This window comes from Bos taurus, chromosome 17 (assembly GCF_002263795.3).
Source record: "Bos taurus isolate L1 Dominette 01449 registration number 42190680 breed Hereford chromosome 17, ARS-UCD2.0, whole genome shotgun sequence".
Lineage (NCBI taxonomy): Eukaryota > Metazoa > Chordata > Mammalia > Artiodactyla > Bovidae > Bos > Bos taurus.
The window spans coordinates 46,516,016-46,542,207 of NC_037344.1; the positions used below are offsets into that span (position 1 = coordinate 46,516,016).

The window sequence follows — 26,192 nt, forward strand, 5'->3', positions numbered from 1 at the left end:
TGCAAGCCAAGTGGAAGAGAGTCAGAGACAGACAGATCGAGCACCACCAAGGCACGGACACGGGAGTGGAGCGTCCTCCTCGCCTACCTCCTGTCTTCCCGATGCCATGTGGAACAGAGATGAACCACCCTCTGAGCCTTTCCTGAATTCCTGGACTGGATGACCCTAAGCAAAAGAGATGGTTGTTTTTGGTCAGTTTTGGAGTTGTCTGTGATACAGCAACAGAATATAGAAACTACTGATAGGGAACTGATGGAATGGGCGTGAAACACACATGTGAGAAAAGCATTCTTTAAGGAATCTGCTCCTTGTATTTATCAGTTTGATGGCTTTGCTTTGGCATGAACAAAAACACAGTTTAATCGAAATATGCCTAGATGTCCATCAACATGGAGGAATGGATAAGGAAGATGTGGTACATATATACAATGGGATATTACTCAGCCATAAAAAAGGAATGAACCTGGCTCATTTGTTTTGATGTGGATGGACCTAGAGACTGTCATATACAGTGAAATCAGTCAGAGATAGAAAAAACAAATATCATATATTAACTCATATGTGAAATCTAGAAAAATGGTACAGGTGATCTTATTTGCAAAGCAGAAACAGAGACACAGATGTAGAGAACAAACATATGGACACCAAGGGGGGAGGAGGGGATGGGATGAATTGGGAGATCAGTATTGACATATATACACTATGGATACTATGCATAAACTAGGTGACTCACGAGAACCTACTGTGCAGCACAGGGAGCTCTATTCAAGTGCTCTGTGGTGACCTAAATGGGAAGGAAGCCCAAAAGAGAGGGGATATATGGATACATATAGCTGACTGACCTTGCTGTTCAGTGGAAACTAGCAACACTATCAGAGAAGACGATGGCGCCCCACTCCAGTCCTCTTGCCTGGAAAATCCCACGGACGGAGGAGCCTGGTGGGCTGCAGACCATGGGGTCTCGAAGAGTCAGACACGACTGAGCGACTTCACTTGCACTTTTCACTTTCATGCATTGGAGAAGGAAATGGCAACCCACTCCAGTGTTCTTGCCTGGAGAATCCCAGGGATAGGGGAGCCTGGTGGGCTGCCGTCTATGGGGTCACACAGAGTCGGACACGACTGAAGTGACTTAGCAGCAGCAGCAATACTATCAAGCAACTATATGCCAATAAAAAATTAATTAAAAATAAAAGTATTGAAATATGTAGTTCCTGTTTAATGTTTATATTTATAATCAAAATATAATACACTATGACAACATACATCATTAAGAAGCCTATAGCGAAAAAACAATCTCTTTTTCTTCTTTTTTAAAGACATGCTTCCTCATCTTTCAGTTATATGAGTATTTGGATGAACTACAAACAGTTATCTATGGAAGTCTCAGTTGTTTAAAAATTAACTGCCTGTAATTTTTTTATTTCACAAAATTTTAAATTCCTTTCTTGAAATCAGGGGTGATTTCACTACTTCACTTTTAAAAATAATCCCGAGGCAATAAACTGCCCCTATTTGAATGGGAAATGTTGCCATGTGTATACACCCAGGACACAATCATCAGTATCAAGAAAGTAGAGGAAGTTTCTTTCTATCCTCGCTTTACTAGGAGTTGTTATCAGAAATGAATATTACAATTTCTCAAATGCTTTTTTGGGTGTCTTTTGAGATGATCATATGATTTTTCTTTTTATTGTATTGTATTACATTGACTGGTTTTTCATATGTTAAATTAACTTTCCACTTCTGAGACAAACTCTGTGTTACCATTTATAGATATCTTCTTGGATTCAATTTGCTACATCTTTATTTATAACTTCTGTGTTTATGAGACATATGTCCTATAGTTTTCTTGTATTATCCTTGTCTGAGTTAGTATCAGGGTGATGCTGGCCTCAAAGAATGAGTTGGGTAGTGTTTCCTCCCCTTCAATTTTTTGGGGAACAATTTGTGAAGAATTGAGATTATTTTGTCCCTAAGTATGTGTGAGAATTCATCAGTGAAGCTGTCTTTGGCTGGGGTTTTCTTTGTGGAAAGCCTTTGACTACAAATTACATTTCTTTAATAAATGTGGAGCTACTCGAGTGATGTATTTCTTCTTGAGAGGACTTGGTCACTTGGGTCTTTCAAGGAATCTATCCATTTTGTCTAAGTTATTTTGTACTGAAATATTTGGTTTGGTTATATAGTTTGAATATCCGTGAAAAACCAGATTGCAAAGAGCAGGGGACATGATGGCACAGGAGTATCAGTGGTTCCTAAAATGTGTGTCCATATTTCATTTCACAAATGTTTATTGAGCACTTACTATGTCCCAGGTCCTGCTTTAAGCACTGGACTATGACAGCAAATAGAGCATAAAAGTCAATGGGTCAATGGTTCGAGGCTTCTGCACTTTGTGTACGAGTGGGTTTACTCTTCACAGTTTCCCTTCAATGGGAGGAGGGACTACTGAATGGTGGTCATGAATGTCAGCTTTAGACCTTCTCTTCTGGGTTCACATCCCAGCCTTGCAGCTTCTGAGCTGTGTGTCCCTGGGCAAGATTCTCTGAGCTGGTTCCTCACCTGTGCAGTGGGGGCTAATCATGCCTGCTACTTGACTTTGTGAGTATTACATGAGAAAATGCAAGTCATGCCCTCGATAGAATGACTGGCATACAGTAAGTGCTCAGTAAATGCAACCCTCATCTTTCGAGTGGGTTTGCAGATATCTGTTTACTGTTCTCCTGCCTGCTTGCTCCACGTGCTTGTGAATTTAAAAAGCAAACCTGCTGGCTAGTTAGAACTGTATGCGAATGAAGAGTCAGTAGGTGCTGAGTGAGGGTCTGACATGGGCTTCTCAGAAGCAAACTGCATAAAGTCAGGGACACAGTTTTGCCACCTCTGCTCTGGTGACTCAGAGGTCTTTCTTGCCAACCTCTTGGCCAGCATGGTGTTTTCAGATAGGCAAGGTAGTGTTGAAGCAGATTTTCAGGAAGAAGAGGGGTCACGCGGTATAAATATCAGATTTCTGTTGAGTTGGTAAATGTCAGCAATTTTCATGCTGTGCACATTGAGTCCTTCAGTTCCAAACCCACTCGTGCACTTTATTTCTGAAATGAAAGTCATTGCCACACACCTGTCGGAGGTGTCTCCTCTCCTCTCTGGCCAGCAGGTGTTTGCCCTCCTTGGTGTGTGAGGGAGTGCTGTCTTGCAGCCAAAATCTCGAGGTGATATTTTCCCTTCCTTCCCTTTGGTATAGGAACAGGTACGCCTGCCTCTAACACGAGGCTCTTGCTATTTCCAAAGCAACTGCCGCTGTTAATTATTCAAGGCAATTGGGAGTGCTTTCTGAATGATGTGATTGTAATAGCCTGAGTTTAGCCGAAGGTACAGATGGAGTTCTGAGCAGGTCTGCTGTGAGAGGCTGTGTGTGATGGTTTGTGAGCACAGACTCTGGAGCTAGGCTTAAGGTGTGTGTGTGGGGGTCCAGTCCGGTCTTTGACCCCGTTGAGCTGTGGGTCTCTGGACGTGTTGTTTAACTTTGCTGTGCTTTAAGTTGGTCATGGGTGATACCAGCTTGTGCCTATTTTATAGGGTAGTTACAGGCATAAAGGCGTTAATAATACTGGTGAAGCATTCGCATAGTACCTGCAAGTATATAAAGTTTAACAGGCACGCACTGTGATCATTATGGTAACTGTTGACGCTGTGGGTCATTTCGTTTCTACCGGGGACAGTAGTTTGCTCAGGACATTGTCAGGACATCCCAAACCTAGATAGAAGATGATTTCCAGTTAAAATCAAATCCAAAATATCTCTGAGAGTTTGATACATTAGAACAGTGGTTTTCATGGACTTCCCTGGTGGTCAGTGGTTAAGACTCCACACTTCTACTGTAAGGGGTACGGATTTGATTCCTAGTCGAGGAAGTAAGATCCTACATGTCTCACAGAACAGCTGAAATGTAATTAAAAAAAAAAACAAACAGTGGTTTTGGACTATGAATCATGGAAGAAGTATACAAGGAGATGTACACACATACCATGCTTAAAAGATAAGTTTCATGAAAGTACACCTGCCTTTCCATGTGCAGTCCAGTCTGCGGGTTTCTAGTCCACGCACGCTCAGTCATGTCTGACTCTTTGCGACCCCATGGACTGTAGCCCGCCAGGCTCCTCTGTCCATGTAGTTTTCAAGGCAACAGTACTGGAGTGGGTTGCCATTTCCTTCTTCCGGGGTCTATTCCATTCCATCCTACTTTATACTCTTCTGTTTTGTTTACAAAATACTGGTCATGACCCACTAAACGGATGTCACAGCCTGATGAGCTGTGCATCACATTGCACAGGGCATCTCCCTAGAAAGACGCCTGCCTAAGAGATCTGCCAAATGGTGATACATTAGGATCGGGGGCCAGGTACCCGCCACCACAGCCTGACCAAAAGATAACCTGCCACTTTGGGCAAGACCCTCCCCTAAGCTGAGAATCAGCCTGCCTTGGAAAATTGAAGAAAGGAATATCAGATCAACTCCTGTTTGAGTGTCTACAACAGACAACTTATACTTTCCTTACTGCCCCCACCAAAACATTATAGGAATAAAAAGAAATTATGAGTGTCAAGGGTAACAGCCTTCTGGTGTTATAAATCACCTAAGCAACAGTATCATGGGGATAAAGTTTGGCGCTGGAAGAAATTTCTCCAGCGAGCTACTGGGAGAGAACTCTCATAACGTTCAAAGTAGTTTTAAAACAATACGAATGAACTTTTTTACAAAAGAGAAACAGACTCACAGACTTGGAGAAGAAGTTATATTTACCAGGAGAGACGGGTTCGGGGAAGGGTAGTTAGGGAGTGTGGGAATCACATGTACACACTGCTATGTATGAAATAAAGAAGGACCCACTGTATAGCGCAGGAAACTGCTCAATACTCTGTAATAATCTAAATAGGAAAATAATTTGAAAATGGATAGATACACTTCTATGTATAACTGAATCACTTCGGTGTACACCTTAAACCAACACGACATTGTTCATTAACTACACTCCAGTATAAAATAAAAGTTAAAAAATGTAGTTCACTGAAAACCCAAAATGTAGAGATTGGGCCATGAAGATACACGGTGTTCTTGAGATTCGGGAGGAGCAATTCTTGACAATTTCATAGTTATTTTTCCATTAGCCATGATACGAGGGATTTCCAACCAGCGACGCATCAGCTGAATCCTGCCCTCAGACAAAGGCAGCCTACTTCACATTCGTAAGATAATTGCTAACGTTTTAAAATTGAGAGAACTCACATAAAAGTCAGGCTTTCCAACTGTTCTTGAAAAGTCAGATGTGCCCCGCAGGACTTAGATTGTCCCTGGGAACACAGAACCCGTCTCACACTGCCATCCAGCCTGCAGGGCATATAACCTCTCCTCTTCTTATCGTCACCAAGGGTGCACTTTCTGACCTCTCAGTGGCTAAGCTTCACTTCCTGCTGAGAAAACTTTTCATTTTTCCCTGCTGAAGCTGCAGAATCAGATTACTGCATAGTCCATGTTCTAGGCAATTCTGGGTATAATAAGCACTATCTCTTATTCTGGAGACTCAAGTGTGTTTATTATGCATCCCCAGTGTACCTGGAGACATCACTTTGCCAACAAAGGTCCGTCTAGTCAAAGCTATGATTTTTCCAGTAGTCACGTATGGATGTGAGGGCCGGACCATGAAGAAGACTGAGTGCTGGAGAATTGATGTTTTTGAATTGTGGTGTTGGAGAAGACTCATGAGAGTCCCTTGGATAGCAAGGAGATCCAACCAGCAAGGAAATCAACCCTGAATATTCATTGGAAGGACTGTTGCTGAGGCTGAAGCTCCAATACTTTGGCCACCTGATGCAAAGTGCTGACCCTTTTCCAAGAGATCCTTTTCCAAAGGGTCATTGGAAAAGACCCTGATGCTGGGAAAGACTGAGGGCAAAAGGAGAAGGGGTGGCAGAGGATAAGATGGTTGGATAGCATCACAGACTCATTGGACGTGTATCTGAGCAAACTCTGGGACATAGTGGAGGACAGGAGCCTGGTGTGCTGCAGTCCATGGGGTCACAAAGAGTCAGACATGACTCAGCAACTGGACAACAACAAGTGTGCTTGGCACTCTGCCTACCACCGGGTGTGTTGTGCGGGCGACCAGGGGAACACAAGCATGGTCCCCTTGAATCTTCCCCTGAATGGGGAAAGAGGTAGTGATGTAGCAATGATGTATAAACGTGGAAGATGCCATAGGGATGAGGGCAGGCTGCTGTGAGAGTTAGTGGAGAAAAGAGACCTCTGTAAGCTTCGTAGGGAGGCTAGATGTTAAGTGACTTCAACACACACACATGGTGATATGTGATGAATATATTCGTTAGCTTGACTGTGATCAGTTCACAACGTATATGTATATAAAGGCATCAGTTGTACACCTTAAACACATATAATTTTATTGTCAATTATACCTTAAAATTTTTTTTAATTGAAGAATAGTTGATTTACAATGTTTCGGGTGTACAGCAATGTGATTCAGTTTGCTATACATATATATATGTATATTTAATATTTTCGCTCAATTGTGTCTGACTCCTAGCGACCCCCTGGACTGCAGCCCACCAGGCTCCTCCGTCATGGGATTTGCCAGGCAAGAGTACTGGAGTGGGGTGCCATTGCCTTCTCTGATTTAATATTTAATGTGTATTAAACATTGTATTTAATAATGTGTATTAAATGTATATTTATATACATTTGCATATAAATATAATAATGTATATTTAATGTATATTAAATATGTATACATACACATTTATATTTAATATATATATTCTTTTTCAGATTCTTACAAGTAGTTACAAGATACTAAGTATAGTTCCCTGTGCTGTACAGTAGGTCTTTGTTGTATATGGTAGTGTGTGCCTGTTAATCCCAAATTTCCAATTCATCCCTCTCTCCCATCAATTATACTTTGATAAGGCTAAACAAACACCGAAGAACAGAGCCTCCTCAGGAGGTAACCCTTGGGTTAAGGCATCAAGGATGGGTGGGAATCAGGAAGAATATTCCAGGAAGAGGAAACAGCACAGGAGTGAACAGGTGCCCTCAAGGGACTGAGAACACTTGGAGGATTTGGAGTCTGTTCTAACAGCCATGGGGCCCTGGGAGGATTTTAAGCAGAAAAACAGAATGACTGGATTTGGGTGTTTCAAGTTCCCTCCGTCTGCAGAATAAAGAATGAAACCAGAGGTCAAGGGTAGAAGGCTGGTGGGGAGGGTGGGGAGTGGGGGAGGGACGGATGGGGGTTTGGGCTTAGCAGATGCATAGTATACCCAGGGATTGAACCCACATCTCTCATGTCTCCTGCATTGGCAGCGGGCTTCTTTATCACTAGTGCCACCTGGGAAGCTCCAAACAGAGAATGCGTAGACAATAAGGTCCTACTGTGTAACGCAAGGAATTGTAGTCAATATCTTGTGATAAACCATTATGGAAAAGAATCTGAAAAGGGAGGTATATGTATGTATAACTGAATCACTGTACAGCAGAAATTAACACAACATTGGACATCAACTATACTTCAATGAAGCAGATTTTAAAACAGTAGAAGTTGCTGTTGCCTGTGCTGTGGGCAACACAGCAGTCAGCATCTTTTACCTGCGTGCAGGCTCTCATGTTACTGAATTCCTGCCCCGTAAAACCTTCTTCCAAATGCAGCCCGAGGGATCTGAACATCAGCCATGGTGTCCCCTTTCTGGGCCCTCTCCCTGACTCCTTGGTGAAACAATGCCAGCGGGCAGGGGTTGGGTGGGAACAGAGGGAATTCTGCTGCCTTCCACGCCCTTTGTTAACAAACCTCCCTGGCACTGTGACTTAGCGGAAAATGTGGTTTCCAGATAGCTTACACAGAGCTGGGTGGTCATAAATGGGGGGAGAAGAAGCTTGCTTTGACTCAAATGCACAGAGGGGCTCAGATAGGACTATCTGAGAGGTCACTGGTCCAACCAGTTCCTAGTGTTAGCTGGCCATTCAGTCCTAAAACAGTCACACCCTAGCTTTACATTCTCATAGGCCTATCGGCAAAGATGCCGTTGACGCTCATCGCCAAATCCTTGGTCCAGCCGCAAGTTCCCTTGCAGAGTTCATGGAGATGCCATCAGCCTCCACCCTAAGCACTGCCTTCTCCCTGCTTCTATGGCCCGTGGGGACCTGCTCAGAAGGGGCAGAGCAGCTAAGAAAGGCTAACACTCAACACCTCCATAGGGTTGCCAGATAAACAGCAGGATGCAGTTCAATTTGAATTTCAGAACAGTAATTAATTTTTAGTGTATGAACAGGGAAGCCTGGTGTGCTGCGATTCATGGAGTTGCAAAGAGTCGGACATGACTGAGCCACTGAACTGAACTGAATGCGTTGGATGGTGGCTTCCCCAAATATATGTCCATGCCCTGATCCTTCGAATCTGTGAATGTAACCTTTGTAAAAGGGGTCTTTGTAGGTGTAATTAAGTTATGGAGCTCTGGATGGGGTCATATTAGAATATCTGGGCAGGCCCTATATACCATGGATGGTGTCCTTTTAAGAGACAAAGAGAACACCACATGAAGACAGACGCAGAGATGGGAACAGGAGCTGGAAGCATCGAGGAAGGAGCTTCTCCCGGAGCCTCTGGAGGCAGGATGGCCCTGCTAGTATGTCTGGCCTCCAGGGCTGTAGGAGAATACGTTTCTGGTTTGTTTTTTTTTTTAGCCACCAAATCACCTCAGGCCTTCTCAGAAGTGACCAGCAATCTTGGATTATCACAGGATTTTTTATTCTCAAGTGTCCCCCAAAATACTTTGGTTGTGGGACCTCGGAGGTTCTCTTTTCCATCCTCTAGAAGGTTGGCAGACTGTAGACCCAACCCAGCCAGCCACCTGTGCTTGTTAATAAAGTTTTATTGACACACAGCCACACCCACTCATTTGCTGTCGCCCAGAGCTGCCTTTGCTCTTCCTGACAATGCTGAGGACTCGTGACAGAGACAGCCCAGCTTGCAAGGCCTAAAAATACACACGTTCTCTGGCTTTTTACGGAAGATTTGCTAAGCCCACTGTCTCTGGGGAACAGACTTTCTCTGATTCTAGCTCACACGTGCTCTGCCCATGTGAGACCCTGAGGGAGTCAGTCTGTGGATGATGGTGGTCTTTCTTTTCGCCTCCTAGTTTTTCAAGTTAGTTTCTGGTTCTGGACTTGGGATCCAGGAAAATTAGACTTTTATTTTTTTTTATTTTTTAGAGGGCTGGAGAACTTTTGCTATAAATGCACCTTATGTAAAATTTTGCCTCAGAGAAGCTAACGTTTTAACAAGGCTCTGATACAATAATTAGCCCTTATGTTGATTACTTATCAAACAATATTATTGCATGCCCCACAGCTGTCAATTCCTTTGAGAAGAGGCTTAATCAGTTTCTTTAGGAGCGGAAACAAATGGACCCAATGAAGTAGAGCTGAAGATGCGTTCCCCAAGGGGTGACCCCCTGCTGGAGATGGGAGCATGGCCTGCCTTTGCGAATCCTGAGCAGCGATTTCTGCACTGCATCCTACCCTTCCCATCCCTCCAGCTCCGCCCTGGGTGACCCTCTGCTTCCCCACTGGAGGTTCATATCAAGTGTGTTCTCAGCTGGGGAAGCACTGTTTTGCTCCTAAAATGGGAGATGAAATCTTCACACTTCTAGCCTTTTCTGGCTGATTTTTAACAATTGCCTGGTTTAAAAGGTATCAGAGACACACCAGAAGGTGACATTCTGTGGCTGTTGCCAGCAAAGGTGGTCTCCAAAGGGATCAAATGCCAGGTCTGAGTTCAGGAGACATGCAAGGAGGTCCATTGGCAAACTCAGATGTGAACCTTGTATTCTTCTCACTTCACCTGCCATCCTTCTTTATCTGTAAGATTTTCGACTTTGTCTCCAGCCAAGATCTGCGTGCTTTGTCCTGATGAACAAGGGCAGCAGGAGGCTCTACAGGAAACTGGAAGTCTTAGTGGTACTGGAATTATTTCTTGTGCAGGGGCCTCCAGTGGTGAAGCAGAGAGAGAGAGACAGAGAGAGAGGGCGCCAGGGCACTTGCTGGTTTGGGGCTGTCTGGCCTCCATGTTGTCTCACTGGGTCTCCAGGGAAGCTGGTGGCTAATTAGGAGAAATTAAGCATGTTGTCAGCTGGGGATGGACTTAAGCTTCAGCCGAGGTTGTATGGATAACGTGCTTTGGGTGGGTTTCTGTCTCCTGGGCATTCTGTGATGCACTGAGAACTCTCATTACCACAAGTTTTCACTAGATTATTCAACAGAGAGTTTTTTTGTCCCTTGATGTAGGAATTGCCTTTCTGTATAGAAGCTTCTACAGGAAAACAGTTTTCATGGTTTTCCTGTAAAAATTTATGTCTTTGCTTAGTAGGCTGGTAGTGCTATGCCAATGTGCCAAGCCTCCCCGGAAACTGACCTGAGAACAGCAGTCCCTAAACACATCTGCAGCCTGAGGGCATCCACACACGGATGCCAGCATCCCTCCCTGGAGGCTGTAGTTTAGTTGATCTAGGATGTGGCTCGGGCTCTGGATGTTTCAAAGCATCCTCCAGGGATTCTGACATGCAGATGAGTCTAAGAACCATGGTTTGAAGCCAGCCTGCTTTTCTCAGGGAGCCAACTTCTTCATGGGGATAAATGGAGGTGCCCGGATCTCTCAGACCAGCCTCATCCTCTAGGTTTCTCTCTCCTAGACCTTTCCCTGGTGCCAGGCAGCGGGGCCATTTGCATTTTTCTTGGTGCCCTGGAGCCCCTGGTAACAGGGTGCCCCGGGCAGCAGCACTGGCATCCTGGCTCTGTCCCTTGTCGGCTGGAGGCTGGTTGTTTGGATTTGTCACTCTTCAATTTTCTCCTCTGAAAAGAGGAGTAGCAACTGGACTTACCTGGTAGGGTTGTTCTGAGGAATAATTGAGCTAAAGCATGGAAACTTTCTGCAGGCATGGAAAACTCTCAGCAAGTAGTAGCTATTTTTTATTACCATCATTTTCTCATGATTGTTTCATAACTGTAGCCTGCCAGGCTTTGCTGTTCATGGGATTTCCCAGCCCAGATGGAGTGGGTTGCCATTTCCTTTTTCAGGGAACCTTCCTGACCCATGGATTGAACCCATGTCTCCATTGGTAGGCAGGTTTTTACCACTGAGTCACCAGGGAAGCCCTATTATAATTATTATTATTACTAATTTCTCAGCTTTGTTGATAGGTGGAGGAAATAATGATGTTTAGAAATATTTGTCATGAGATGGAGGGCAGGCTACTGGATTTTTAGAGATTTTTTCCCCCCTATTTTTGGCTGTGCCACACAGCTTGTGAGATCTTATTTCCCCTGACCAGGGATCAAACCCATGCCTCCTGCAGGGGAAGCCCAGAGTCTTAACCACTGGTGAAAAGTGTTAGTTGCTCAGTTGTGTCTGACTCTTTGCAACCCCATGGATAGTATCCCACCAGGCTTCTCTGTCCATGGGATTCTCCAGGTAAGAATACTGAAGTGGGTTGCAATTCCCCTCTCCAGGGTATCTTCCTGACCCAGGGATCAAATCCAGGTATTCCACATTGCAGGCAGATTCTTTACCATCTAAGCCACCAGGGAAGCCCCTTAACCACTGGACCACCTGGGTTTTTAGAGATTTTGAAGCATCAGTGGATATAGATGGGAAGCATTCTTGTCAGAGAAAACATGGCAATCAGTCACTCCACTCAGAAAACCAGGAACCATCAAGAGGGAGCAGTGACCTCAGGGGTGACTATGGGTTCTGGAATCCGGCTGCTTGGGTCCAGGTCTTCTTTCTATCTACCTGCCAATTGACACATGACAACTTCCTTCCACCAGGGGTTCTCAAACTGAGGGTGCACAGAATCACCTGGGGGGCTGGTTAAACCCCGGGTGGCTGTCCCCACCCCCACTCAGTCTCTGATTCCCCAGGTCTGGATGGGGCAGAGAATCTTTCTTGAAGAAGTTCTGGGTGATGCTGATGCTGGTGGTCAGGGAACCCCACTTTGAAAACCACTGCTTCAAACTCTCTCCTGGTTGATAAAGCGGTATTAATGACAGGATCAACCTTGTGCAAAGTGCTCCCCACAGTGCCTGGCATATGGTGTGTATTCAAGAAAGGTTTATTTTTATTGCACATGAGAATTTGATATTTGAAATTGTTTTCTTTTCAAATCAGCAGTGCAAGAAAAGACCATTCCATAAAGGGATTTAGGCTTGAGCACCCATCAAACTGAATTGAAGAGCATATGTGGTTAGTTTCCTTTTCTAGACCTCACGCTGAAATAAATTCCAGATGGACTAAAAGATCTGATGGCACAAAATAAACCCCTAAACCTTTAAAGATGCTGAAAGAATTGATAGGGGCTTTTTTCTCCAGGGAGAAGAGTGGAGTTTTATAACAGGAGGAACAGGGGCTGGGTGCACTCTGTGCCACCGACATCCTGCCACCTGTGGGGAAAGCTGGTGAGAACACAGGATCTGCCTCCTGGAAGCTTCCAGAGAGATGAATTGTAGGGTAATGAAAGAGTGGTCCACAGCCCAAGACAGCACCTCGGGTGCTTCTCGAAGATAGACGAGTCCAGAGGAATGTGAGCTAGTGCGCTGGGGCTTTAAGGATGCCTGGGTAGGTGGGGCATGAGGATGGTGAGGTCTGGTTCATGCAGAGGGCACAGGGCATCCCAGGTAGAATGCCAGGAGTGTTCCTGAGGATGCCCAGCTCATCCCAGTTCCCCACAAAACTTACCAGCTTTAGCCCTGCATCTAGCCTCCCCCCTTGCAGACCCAGGCAAACCAGGAGGGTCGGACAGCCTGGTGCGTGGGCAGGGGTTGGCTGGAGTGCACAGTGTCTGTTGGGGAGCCATGTGGCTAAGGTAGGCAGGCAGGCAAGCAGGCAGGAAGGAAGGCTGGCAGGGTGGTCAGATCCTGAGCTCTCCAGGAATTACCTGCCCGTGTTAAGGGAGCAGAAAGGCTTGGGCTCCATCTGGTCTGGGGACTGACCCCTTCCTTCGGCCAGGATTTCAGAGGACCCTGATTGGAAGTGTGAGGAGCTTTGTTTTGCAGAAAAGAAAGTAATTCCTTGGGTTCATACACGAGTGTTTCTCACTGAAAGCTATCTTTAAAAAGTGAGTCTGTTTCTACTCATTTCAGCAGGAGAAAAACATAACAGAACAAAGAAGTGTGTGTGTGTGTGTGTGTGTGTGTGTGTGTAGAGTCTTTTGTTTAAGGAAATCATGGTACATCGCTGGGAAGGGTAGGGCTGGCGGCCCCCGTGAGGGTCTTTCCCGCTTTCCTGTTGTTACTGACTGGAGCTGGAAAATTAAGGGAAAGCCCTGGAGATCAGAGTATTGATGTTTCAATTATTGGTTAGCAAGTCTGATCTACATTCAGCCACCAACTTTCTCAGAGAAGGCTTCAGACACAGACCAAGCTCCCAAGTGTTTAACCCTGGATGCTATACACAAAGTCTGGAGGGGATTAACATCAGAAGGAATCCCTGATTCTCCCATTGCAATCACCCTAGGACTTGCAGGTAACAAAGGAGAAGTCTATTAATATTTTACACACCAGTTTGATCAAAATATACATTGCATATGTTCTGTGAACTCAACTGTCGTTGTCTTGGTGGACACCTAAGGGAAACTTCGTGAATCTCACTGTTTTATTCAGAAATGAAACCAGGAACTCGTATGTGTTTATGTGCCAAGTTGCTTTAGTCATGTCCAACCCTATAGACTGTAGGGAGACTGCTGGGCTCCTCTCTCCATGGGATTCTCCAGGCAAGAATACTGGAGTGGGGAGTGGCCCTCCTCCAGGGATTGTTCCTGACCCAGGGATAGAACTCACATCTTTTATATCTCCTGCATTAGCAGGTGGGTTCTCTACCACTAGCGCCACCTGGGAAGCCCATACTTATATAAGTAGGTGATAAGATAATATGATGATGTAATCAGGTGACGAAATGACTATGCTATGGAGTGATGCAGTCCCAGCTGCTTAGTTACCACAGGTAGCGTCAGGCCCGTGTATTTCAATGACTCCCTCTTCCAGTCTCCTACAATCTTTCTGATTCTGAAAATGAGAATATCTTGGGTGGGTTGGCGCTAAGCCATCATTACTGCCTCTCCCATGAGAGCCTGTCTCCTTGCAGCTCTCACGTGAAGGGCAGGTGTTGGGTGCACTGACTGTGGCAAACCATGGGCTTAGCAAAGACCTAATAATGTCCAGTTTTTTTTGTATTTATTTTTTATGGAGATTTCTATTTATTTATTTATTTTGGACTGCACTGGGTCTTTGTTTCTGGAACTGGCATGAGAATTTCTCTAGTTGCAGCCCGTGAGGGCTATTCCTCATTGCAGCGCACAGGCTTCTCTTGGTGCTGGCTTCTTCTGTTGTGGAGCCCAGGCTCTAGGCTCGTGGGCTCAGTACTTATGGCACATAATTGAGTTGCTCTGAGGCATGTGGGATCTTCCTGGACCAAGGATCAAACCCATGTCCCCTGCACTGGCAGGCAGATTCTTATCCACTGCACCACCGGGGAAGAACCTGTATTTGTTTTTATGGTTACCATTTAGCGTAAATGCTACCAGTTCGCCATTCAGTGTAGTCTCCTGGAAAGTGAGTATATTTTAGAAAGCCTTAATAAAAAGTGAATTGACCTAAATAAAAATATTTCCAAATGAATAGCAGAGACGGCGTGGGGTTATGGCACAGACAGAGAATGGGAACTGCCTGCCTGCGGGTTGGGAAACACTGGTGTGGAGCTCAGACCATGAGAAATGGCTAGAGGCTGAAAGTGGGGGAAGGAAGGCTTCCTGGAGGAGGCTGGACTGAAGCCCGTTTGTGAAGATTGGAGAGGAGTTGGAGTGGTGGGCTAGAAAGGAAGAGGGACATTTCAGACAGGGACTGGGGGAAAAACAGGTGCAAGGGCTGCGCGATAGGAATGGTGCTGGAGTGTTCTGAGGCCTGAGCGTCTGCCGGAGCATCTGCCTGGGAGGCACCAGCAGGCTTGTGTGGGAGGGAAGGAAGGGAGAGATTACTCGTGACTCCCAGTGTGTAGTGGACAGCTGCCACCCGTCTGGGTGTGACAGAAAGTGGAAGACATCACTCCTCTCCATCTCCATTTACAAATTCTCCTCGGGGCTGGACAAAGCTATGACACCCAGTGATTCTGTAAGAGACGTCTATTGCCTATTCCCTGGTTGATACTGAAAGCACTTGTGGTCATTTTAATAATGACTTTCAAAATAATTTTAAGCTGCTAAAACGCATTTCAGAAGATTGAAGAAACTGATAACAGAAAAACAATTAGCCACCCTCCCACTCTCTACCTTGGTCCATTTTTTCCCTTGGTCTTTTCTTTGACACTTTCTATTGTCTTGGGGTTGCAAGATCAAAAGCCCAGGGGGCGGGGATCAGGGGAAATGAATGAATCCCCAGGCAAAACACGTGAGATCTGGCACAAGGGTGGAAACAGCAGGGCATGCGGGGACCGCGGCCACCCCAGTGGGCCTTCCCTACGGAATCTTGCAGGCTCAGCGTTGCTGTACCTTTTGAACCCGAGACAGTGGCCTATGCTCAGGGCAACAGCTACAGTGGAAGATGGGATGGTTGATCCTCCAGGCCGTGTGAGAGAAAAGTCCAGCCCAGCCCAGCCCAACCAGATGGACCCAGTCAGGCCAACACTGGGCTGGAGCTGGCCATGTGGTCTCCTAACTTTTCCTGAGATCGTGTGAGAGGGTCTGGGCCTTCCTGCACATCTTTCTGTGCTCATCTCGGTCCCAAAGCTCTGCCCACCCAGCCCTAGACACATATCCAGGCTTTTTTCGACATGAAGATCTTTGCTGCCAGGCACCACACCTGCCCAACTGCAATGGAGACACGCTGTTTTGCAATCTCTCTCCCGGTGTGATTCATTTAGGACTTGGGGCTTCAATTGATGGCATGTGGAGTGTGCATATGCCTCTTGGCTCCGTGGCAGGGCTCCTGGGCGCTCGCAGCAGCTGGTGCTAAAGAGCTCCGGCCGTCATCCCTGCCCTGCCAGCTCCGTCTTAATCCCTATCTCACTCTGGTTTCCAGACCCAGAGAGACACACACGTTTATCCACCACTTGGCCGGGGAGACAGGAACAGTTTGGTTTGATTCTCTTTTTTGGGTGATTGCTTTGGTCCTGGCTATGAGCAAGTGCACACAGGGACCCATCTGCTACCCCCTGCAGGAACACATCTCCTGGGGGCCGCTCAGGGCGGGGATGCCGCCTGCTCAGCCGCTCCTGTGGGCAGGTTGCTTAAGGCTCTGAGAGTTGCAGCCAGCCCGCTGAGACCTTAGACACGTGCGGTGTGGAAGCCACAGCCTAGAGCATCTCTCTCACACATGCAGTAGCGAGCTGCTTCTTTCCTCAGTGAACCACCCATGGCCCTGGATATGAAACTGCATTTTCTCCTTCCTTCCCTCACCACCTCTCCCTTCCCTCCCTTCCCTTTCTTTTTTTCTCTCCATCCCTTCCTTCCCCCCTCTCTCCCTTCCTTCCTTCCTTTGTCCTTCCCTTCTTTGTCTTTGCTTTGGTCCTATAGCTTTAAGCTGTGCATTTAAAGATGTCAAAGAGACATCTCATCATGCTCAGGATAAAATTCAAAGCTCTCCCACCGGTTACAGGGCCCCGTGTGACCTCCAACCCTTCCTCCTGGACCTTATCCGCCCTCTCCGCTCCATTCCACCCCAGTCAAAATCATCTTCGTGTCAGCGTCTCTTCTCCCTGAAATATCCTTCCTAGCCATTTCACTCTCTCCTTTCCTCCCTCTCATTCCCAATTCCGTCTCCATCCAAACATCCAAGGACATTCTGGTAAACCATCTCCGGGGTGAGGACAGAAAGAAATCCCTTCCACGCCCACAAGCTCTGATTTGTAGTGTTTGCCCATTTCCGTGGTGCAAATATTGGGCTGGCCGGAAAGTTTGCTTGGGTCTTTCCATAGCCTGCCACAGACGAATCTGAATGAACTGTTGGCCAAGCCAGTATTTCTACTGGGATGGTTTTCAAGTTACCAGGTGACCCCACTGAACACAGAGCTGGGAAGGGGTACACAGACTAAGCTCTTAGGAGCCTGAGCAACCCAGCTGCAGCTTGTCTTCCTTGTACCCTCGCTATCAAATTCATTCTGTGTCTTCTTTACACTGCTCAATTTTTAGAGTGCTCATCACTGCCGGGCCTGTTACACTGATTTGCTGTGTGTTCCCTCCCACTGTGAGAACAGGGGCTTTGTATGTTTTCCTTGTTTCTGGATGCACAGTGCCTGATTGTTGCAGGCATTCCAGGAACAGAAAAGAACTAATAACCATAAATACATACATTGGAGCATTGTTTGTAACATTTGGGGAAAAAAACCCTAGAAACATCTTGTATTTTGATTGATAGAGGACTTGGCTGAATCTTGATTGAAATTCCACAGGTGTGTTGCTCAGTTTTGCATTTGTTGTCATTGTTCAGTCGCTCATTCGTGTCCATCTCTTTGTGACCCCGTGGGCTGCAGCACGCCAGGCTTCCCTGTCCTTCACTATCTCCCAGAGTTTGCTTAAACTCAGGTCCATTGAGCCAGTGATGCCATCCAACCATCTCATCCTCTGTTGCCCTCTTCTTTTGCCTTCAATCTTTCCCAGCTTCAGGATCTTTTCAGGGTCTTTTGGCATCAGGTGGCCAAAGTATTGGAGCTTCTGCACAGCATGGTTCATAGCTTCACTGAGTTCACCACGACAAACCCCTTCACCATGACAAGGCAGTGATCCATGAAGGGGAGAGTTTTGCATAGTTGGCGTCTCATCCTGATTTAGCCTGGCAAGTTTTGATCATGCTGCAATAACAAATGTTCCCCAACCCGGGATGCTTATTTTTTGCTCAAGCTGCATGGCTGTCCTCAGATGGCAGGACTGTGCTCACTGTGGTCCCTCAGGGATCCAGGCTGGTCTGGTGGCCGCCATCTGAAATGTCCCTGGCTGCTCTGTAGAGGCATATGAGCTTGGAGCATCTGACTTCAACTGTTAGGTCTTCTGATCCAGAAAATGGCACCTGTTACTTCTGCTCACAACTCATTTGTTGGAACTGGTCATGTGATTCCATCCAACGCAGGGATCCAGGAAGTTTAGTCTTCCCCGTGAGTGGAAGGAGACCAGGTGTGAGATGGGGCTGCTCACGGCTCCCAGGCATCCCCCTCTGGAGTCCAGGAGGAAAGTCACAGACCATGTGTCACCCTTTCCTTAGGTTCCCAGCCGTTGGAATCTCCATGTGCTGATGAGGGTGCAGCTTATAAAAGCACTTTCTCACCTGGACCCCAGAAATGCAAATTTGCCCCTGGGACTGGGGCTTAGAGACCCTCAGTCTGAACTCAGAGGGGCATGTTGACAGCCTGGAAAGGCACGTTGCATGTGAAAGAATGCATCCCCAGACACTGTGCAAACACACTGGGAAGTTTATTTATGTATATTGGCAATAACAGAAATTCTTTAGCAGGAAGTAATTTGCCCCAGAATTCCCTTATCTCTTTTGGGAACAGAATGAGATGAAAATTAGACTCTGTAGTGTGAGGTTTTCTTCAGTTGATGGGGGAAGGAGTGCTCTTCCCTCCGGGTCCATGTTTCTGGGGAGCTGGTCGCTCACCACTTGGCTGTTTCCTCCTTCAGGGAGGCTTGCTCCTGTTTTCTTGATGCTGCCCCTTGGGCTTATATATCTCCATCCTGAAGAGATAGCCGTAGCTCAGCGGTAAAGAATCTGCCTGCCAATGCAGGAGACATAAGGGATTTGGATTCCATTCCTGGGTTGGGAAGATCCCCTGGAGGAGGAAATGGCAACCCACTCCAGTATTCTTGCCTGGAGAATCCCAAGGACAGAGGAGCCTGGCAGGCTACAGTCCACGGGGTCACAAAGAGTCAGAACTGACTGAGCGACTGAACACACACATCTCCAACCTGAAACAATGCGGTGTATAGGATGGGATTTAATCTTCACTCCATTGATGGATTTCCCCCCTCATTTTGGTGGTTACTTTGTTTGTTAGTTACGTTTAACTCGAAATTCGTTTGAAGGGAGACAGATTCAGCTTGACCTTATTACAGGAGCGTCACCTGTGCATGGTGGTAATCCGTTTAAACGGAAACTCAACAAGGAGACGGCGGAGCTGACCGCTTAGATCTCTGCTTGCCTTTTCATTCCCTTCAGAAATGGCAAGCTTTCTTTTCTCCTTTCTTTCTGAATTCCATCCCGTGCCTGCAGAGTCGTGGGCAGAGGTTGGAAAGAGAGTCGGGAGGGAGGTGTGCGTGGGGGTGACTTGAGATGAAGGGGGATTTCTACACTGAACAGTTGGCCCTGAGTTGGGGAACAGCCCCAGACAGGTTTCAAAATTACCCAAATCTTGAGTTTAGCATCTCTGGGCTGCGTGCATCTCGCTTCCTGTGTTTCTCAGCTTGCACCACCCCCCAGGGCTCTGCTGTGTCCCCGTCCTCAGCTGCTCCCCATCACCAGGGGCCAGAAACAGATGTCTGCCCCCAGCAAACACCCCCAGTCCTGCCTCTACCCTGCCCTACCCTAGAGCCAGATTTCAAGGAGAAGAGCAATGGAGCAAAAGGTGAAAAAATTAAGACATAAGAGATGCGAGTTCGATCCCTGGGTAGGAGAGATCCCCTGGAGGCGGGCATTGCAACCCATTCCAGTATACTTGCCTGGAGAATCGCATGGACAGAGGAGCCTGTGGGCTACAGTCTGCAGGGTCACAGAGAGTCAGAGGTGACTGAATGGACTCAGCACGCACACAGTGTGTATCTGTTAATCCCAAACTCCCAATTTATCCTTCCCCCACCTCCCTTTCCCCTTTGGTTTGTTTTCTAAGTCTGTAAATCTATTAAAGAGCATTTTAATTTATTTATTTATTAAAAAAACTTTATTGTGGTATAGTTGATTTACAATGCTGTGTTAGTTTCAGGTGTACAGCAAAGTGAATCAGTTATATTAATATATATACATATAGCCACGCTTTTTTAGACTCTCCCCATATAGGTCATTCCAGAATATTGAGCAGAGTTCCCTGTGCTATACATAGATCCTTATTAGTTATCTATCACCCCACTCCAGTACTCTTGCCTGGAAAATCCCATGGATGGAGGAGCCTGGAAGGCTGCAGTCCATGGGGTCGCTGAGAGTCAGACATGACTGAGTGACTTCACTTTCACTTTTCACTTTCATGCATTGGAGAAGGAAATGGAAACCCACTCCAGTGTTCTTGCCTGGAGAATCCCAGGGACGGGGGAGCCTGGTGGGCTGCCGTCTATGGGGTCGTACAGAATCGGACATGACTGAAGCGACTTAGCAGCAGCAGCAGCAGTGTGTATATGTCAATCCCAATTTACCCCTCCCCCTTCCTTTCTCCCTTGATAACCATAAGTTTGTCTTCTACATCTGTAACTCTATTTCTGAATTTTAGATCAGTTCATTTGTAGCCTTTTTTAAGGTTCTACGAATAAATGATATCATATGATATCAGTCTCTGTCTGACTTCACCCAGTATGATGATCTCTGCTGCCACTAAGTCGCTTCAGTCGTGTCCGACTCTGTGCGACCCCATAGATGGCAGCCCACCAGGCCCCACTGTCCCTAGAATTCTCCAGGCAAGAACACTGGAGTGGGTTGCCATTTCCTCCTCCAGTGCATGAAAGTGAAAAGTGAAAGTGAAGTCGCTCAGTCGTGTCTGACTCTTAGCGACCCCATGGACTGCAGCCTACCAGGCCCCTCCGTCCATGGGATCTTCCAGGCAAGAGTACTGGAGTGGGGTGCCATTGCTTTCTCCGTGATGATCTCTAGATCCATACATGTTGCTGCAAATGGCATTACTTCATTCTTTTGTATGGATGAGTAATATTCCATTGTATATATATTCCACATCTTCTTTATCCATTCTTCTGTTGATGGACATCTCGGCTTGCTTCCATGTCCTGGCTATTGTAAATAGCGCTGCAATGAACAGTGGGATGCATGGAAAAGAATTCATAATGATGCTAAAGAACATTTTAAAATAAACTATTTACCTCTGATTCTACCCTGAATCAATAATTGATCAATTTTGCTTTCTCATCTCCTCTGTGCTCTATGAATTTTTTCATATACATATGACAAATATGTATATATTTTTCCCTGACAAAACTGTCACTGAGCAGCACTGGCAGCTTTGCATCGCTGGTTTCCTTGGTGTTGACCTCTGACTCCTTCGCACTTGCTGGAGGAGGCCCTGGATTCCTCTAATGGCTGTGTTTGCCGACGAGAAAGGTGAGCATCTAAGCATGCCGCAGCCGCTGTGGACAGCTCGTATGCTCTGGAGGGGCAGGATGTCTCTGCAGTGGAATTTTGGATTTCTCACCACTTGCTTTCCCATCTCTCCCACCCCCAGTCCCACCACGAGCTCCCGCCTCACTTCTGATCGTTCCTAGGTTGGTAGACAAACCCCTTTGGCCACTTACGCAGTACGTGTAAAATGACCATGTTCCATTCTATTTCCAATGGCATTTTTCTCTCGGTCTTTGTTGCTTAATCAACTCTGAGCTCCAAGAGGGCAGGAGCTTTGACCAGTTTCCCCCCCACTTTTTGTGTTCCCAGCACCTACAGCAGTGCTAATAAGTATGTGCTAAATGAAATATTAAGTTTTCTACCTATTTTTTTAAACTGGCTACGATTAACCATGACTATATCCATATAATTGCTGCTGTGATTTTTGTCATAGGACTTTGGTTGATTTTTCTAGTAATCAGCATCATAGTGAAAGTGTGCTGAGTGCTCAAATGGGACCAGATGCATGTCATTGACTTCTTGGGACTGTATGTAGGAATCAGGACAGGGAGAAGCATAGATGTGGATGGCTAGATACCTTTCTAACTGTCAGGTCGCTCCTTTCTGTAGGACCTGGCACTTTTGTTCACACCTCTCTCAAATTCCAGGGTCTCATCTCTTAATGGTCACATAACAGTGCTCCTTGTTTGATGTTTCTTCAGGTATTGACACAACACTTTTTCTCCTTTCCAGTGTTTATTCCAATAAGAGGTTTACAAGTTCAGGTTTTCATGAATCACACAGAGGGGAAAGAATAAGGTGAATCTTTCTGTCCAGCAAACCTATGCATCCTTTTCCTTAGCATCTGAGTTTTGGAAACTACCAAGATGTGTCATTTTGAGGCCAACCTGGTGGTGTTCTTCTGTAAAGTTGTGTGAGATGAATTTATGTGTAGCAAGGTTGGTTTTCAACGAGTTCATCGTTTCTATCTATCCTTTAATAGATACCGTTTAAACTCCAAGTTCAAACTAGTCGTGCATGGATTCCATATACTGGATTTGTGTCCACGTTGGGACTACCTGGTGCAGGGTCTGTGGCTTAGCCCTGGCTTGTGCAAGAGCATCAGTGAGATGCAGTGAGCCTTTGAGGGCATCACGAGGACCAAGCATTTGGACTGCCTGTGTAAGGAGGGTGGATGGCATTTTAGAAATCAACTCCAGGACTGTCTCGGACTTTGCTCATTGGATAACACCCCACTGTCCAGAAATAGTTTTATACCTGTGCAAATGCCCTCTTAACATGCAGGTAACTCTGCATACGGGAGAGGATCTGACTGGAAGAGAGAATTGCAAAATTGTTCCTATTAAGTCACTTGTATAAAACAGGTGGAGTTGGGGAACTGAAAGGCTTTTCAACAAATGTTTCAAAGCAAAGTGTTTAGCTTTAAGCACCTGGCAAGAAACATGCATATCAAGTTTGCAAGAGGGTCTATTAGCGTGACAGCTGCTCTGAATGTAACGGGTCTCGGGAGCCTGTCTCTCGGTTGCTTCTGAATTTCCCTCAGGGCAGCCTGTCACCATCATCTGGAATGAGAAATTAGGATCGGGGCAGAGGCTCAAGCTCACACACCAGTTCCCTGTGCATTCTGGGACTGACCCTGGGCTGGTGTGGGGACCACGAGACCTGTCCACTTGAGGGAGCTGCTCTAATCAGATATACCACTGATCTGTTCCAAGCCATCAGATTTGGGCTCCTGGGAATTTACAGTCTGGAGTGGAAGGTTTTGGGATGTTGAAGCAGGGACTAGCAGCCCTCTGGGGAGAAGGTTCCTGAGCTCCTGTTTCTGGGTCCCCTGGTACCTCCCGGGTTTCCCCTCTGGCTGGGTTGGCTGTGGAACTTGGCTCTGGGTGTTTTGAGACCCACCATCCTTCCGATAAAGTTACTTTCTAGCTTAGCGTAGCCTAAGGCTATTTCTGTTGCTTGCAAAGGAAAGAAATTTGACTAACGTGCAAAGGAGGGAGATGTGAGATTTCAAATTATTGGGAAAGCTTTTGGAGGCTGCATGGCATAGGACGACATTTCTGTGACATCCATTCTTGTTTCCCTTCCTTGACATATGGCAGGTGATCTTGACAAGATAGCTCCAAGGCACAGATAAGAGAGACAGAGGCTTATTTGAAAGACACAGTGTTCATTCAGGTTCAAGTCAGGAGACAGAGACACGCCAGTTACTTTAGCAGAGAGAATTATACGTATATACAGCCATACAAGCAGAACTGTTAACCAAGTATTAGAGGACGACAAAGGCAGAAAGGCAGATGCTGAGTGGCTAATAGTAAAATTCAGAGGCATGGCAGACGGGACCCAGAGCTTAAGGTGGGCGGGGGCGGGGGAGGCTGGCTGGCTCTTGTTGGAACCCCAGGAGGTGTAATGATGGCAGAACTTCAAGTAGGCGCCAACTGCTGCTCTCGGAACAACCTGCGCCTTTCCAGTTAAGTGCCAGGGCAGGAGCAGCAGTGACAGAAAACCCTCCTCCATCCTTCCTGCCTCACCAGCGCCCCCTATTGGAGAGTCAAACAGGGAGCTGAGGAGAGAGGATGGGCTTGACTGCCCGACAACACCCCCGCCCCAGGATATCGGAATGCACGTGACTGGTAATCATAATATGCTATGCTATGCTAAGTCACTTCAGTCGTGTACAACTCTGTGCAACCCCATAAACGGCAGCCCACCAGGCTCCCCGTCCCTGGGATTCTCCAGGCAAGAACGCTGGAGTGGGTTGCCATTTCCTTCTCCAGTGCATGAAAGTGAAAAGTGAAAGTGAAGTCGCTCAGTCATCTCCGACTCCTAGCGACCCCATGGACTGCAGCCTACCAGGCTCCTCCGTCCATGGGATTTTCCAGGCAAGAGTACTGGAGTGGGGTACCATTGCCTCCGAATCATAATATAGTGAATTATAAACCCCAATTTTTAAGAAAAGAAACAAAGTGAGAAATGCCCACATACTTTATTACTAGTAACAGATTTGTTGCAGGACAGCTGACCCTAGCTTACACGTAGGCACCTGTGTGCCAGAGCCCCTGTCTGAAAACTCCAGGTCTAGAAACGTGTTTTTGAAGTAGAGTTGATTTACAAAGTTGTGTTAGTTTCAGGTGTATAGCAAAGTGATCCTAAAAAAGAATATGTATAATTCAGGTTTTTTGCATTTATAGGTTATTGCAAGATATTGTATATAGTTCCCTGGGCTATACAGCAGATCCTTATTGTTTATCTCTTATATACATAGTCGTTTGTATCTGTTAATCCCAAGCTCCTAATTTACCCCCCGCCCCCACCTCCTTTTGCATTGGGCTGCTATCTATGGGGTCGCACAGAGTCGGACACACCTGAAGCAACTTAGCAGCAGCAGCAGCAGCAGCAACCATAAGCTTGCTTCTGTTGTCTGTGGTCACAAATCTTTCTACCAGCTTTACTCACTCCTTTTAGTCTTTTTATATTTCCCCCAAATTCTTTCTGCACTAAGAATATTTTCTCTTCTCTCTTGTTCTATACACTGATCCCCGCTCTAACTACCCAAGTTTAGGTGTAGCTATAGGAGTGGGCAGTTTACTGATTTAACTCTTTAACATTGATAGATTCCACCACAAGCTTCTCATCGGAACTGGTATTTGACAGACTGCTGGACAGAAAGTACATTGTCTCCAGTAAGAGTGTTCAGATGTTTCTTCCTCCTCCTTGAGAGTAAAAGCAATATTATTTAAAAGCTTATCAAATATGATAGTGAATCTGTTTCCTCTTCCCATTTTTCCAGCCAAGTTGGAGTGTTGTGTGTTTACAACCCAGAAATATATGGTTTCCATTTATTTCATTAACTATAATTCTCGTATTAACTTTTGTGCTGCTGTGTGAACAAATGTGTCTCCAGTAAATAGAAAGATACACAGAGTAAGGCCCCATATACATTCTGAAGCCAAAAAATACAGAGGGGGAGGAGGAAATACCTGTTCAGACATTAGCAGAAACACTATGGAAGGAACTGCAGGCTATCCTACAGATATCAAGGGAGTGGGAAACGGATTGGTGGTTTTCTAAGATGAGGCAGTTGATCTCCATGTTTATTTAATTTGCTACAATTTATTGGGCTTTGATTCTTTTTTTTTTTTTTTTTTGCACAGTTTTAATTTATACTGAATTTTTCAGAAAGGCACAGTGAAAACTAAGGAAAAGTTAACTTTTGGCTTGGGACTTTGCCAAAAAGTTGGTCAATATTTGGAACTCAGGTTACTGAGGCCAATGCTGCTAATGAGATTTGAGTCACCAAATGACATACCGGTACCATTCTGTGCCAGGAGTAGTAGCACTCATGTGATTCTGGGTGTAGGGGCAAGCATCTGTGTCTTCCTTTATGGTGCCAAGCGTGAGCCTCGATTCTCTTCCAGGCTCTACTGTAGGTGCGGTAGAAGACCAAGCAGAACAATGTGCCTCTCACAGAACTCACATTCCACTGGGAACAGATGGAAAAAAGAATACGTAATTAAAAAGCACGAGAGTGGCTTACTGGGTGATGTTAATTGTTGTTGTTTAGTTACTCAGTCATGTTCGACTCTTTTGTGACCCCATTGACTGTACCCTACCAGCCTCCTCTGATCATGAGATTTCCCAGGAAAGACTACTAGAATAGACTGCCATTTCCTTCTCCAGATCTCCCAGGGATTGAACCCATGTCTCCTGCCTGGGAAGGCAGATTCTTTCCTGCTGAGCCACCAGGGAAGCCCAATCACTCTCTAAAAACATGTTGCTGTGTCTCTGGTCAATAATGTGTTTTTAAAAAGAGGAGGCAGAGT

At 46.0% G+C, this 26,192-nt stretch overlaps 1 protein-coding gene across 9 annotated transcripts in view; it reads left to right on the top strand.

Annotated features, from left to right (window-relative positions):
• Positions 1 to 26,192, top strand: part of RIMBP2 (RIMS binding protein 2) — a 325,528-nt gene that overhangs the window by 125,293 nt on the left and 174,043 nt on the right. The gene's annotated exons all lie outside the window — the stretch shown is intronic.